This window comes from Rhagoletis pomonella, unplaced genomic scaffold (genome assembly GCF_013731165.1).
Source record: "Rhagoletis pomonella isolate Grant_MI unplaced genomic scaffold, Rhpom_1.0 Rhpom_scaffold_00003, whole genome shotgun sequence".
In the NCBI taxonomy this organism is placed as follows: Eukaryota; Metazoa; Arthropoda; class Insecta; order Diptera; family Tephritidae; genus Rhagoletis; species Rhagoletis pomonella.
Window position 1 is genome coordinate 34,044,920 of NW_023458557.1, and position 750 is coordinate 34,045,669.

Here is a 750-nt window from a genome sequence, read left to right on the forward strand (position 1 = left end):
TTCAATATTGTGTTTTTCTTGTGGCCAATCATCTTCAGGCCAAGTAAGAAACTCCGGACCATTGAACCAACGGTTGGATGAAGAAAGCTCGAATTTCTTATATCGTTTGATGGCTTCGTCCGCAACGTTATTTTTTGACGCGATCCATCTCCATTCCGAAATATCGCTAGACTCTAAAATTTGACCCACACGTAGCGCTACGAACTGATGGTAGCGCTTACTGTCTGAGTACAGCCACCTTAGCACAGTTTTTGCATCACATTAAAACACTTTTCGGTTTATGTTAATTGATAGCGATTCCATTACGAATTTCGAAAACCGAACACCAATTAGAGCGGCCATCAGTTCTAGTCTGGGAACTGAAATTTGTTTTAATGGCGCTACTCTAGCCTTTGAACCTATAAGAGAACACTCGGCGACGCTGTTTTTTGATACACGTATGTAACATACTGCAGCTTAAGCGCTATCGCTTGCGTCGACAAACGTATGCAGTTGCACATCAGCCCTTTCGTAATTGGCGTGATGCTTTAAGTAGCACCGCGGAATTTTGATGTTCTGTAAAATAGGCAGATACTTTAACCATTGAAACCACTCTTTGGCTAGGCCAAGAGCAATTTCTTCATCCCAGTTTACTGAACTACGCCAAACGGCTTGTAATAATATTTTTCCAAAAATTAATATGTTGTTTATTAGGCCAAGAGGATCATAAATGGACATAACGATGCTTAGCATTTCGCGCTTCGTTGGCGC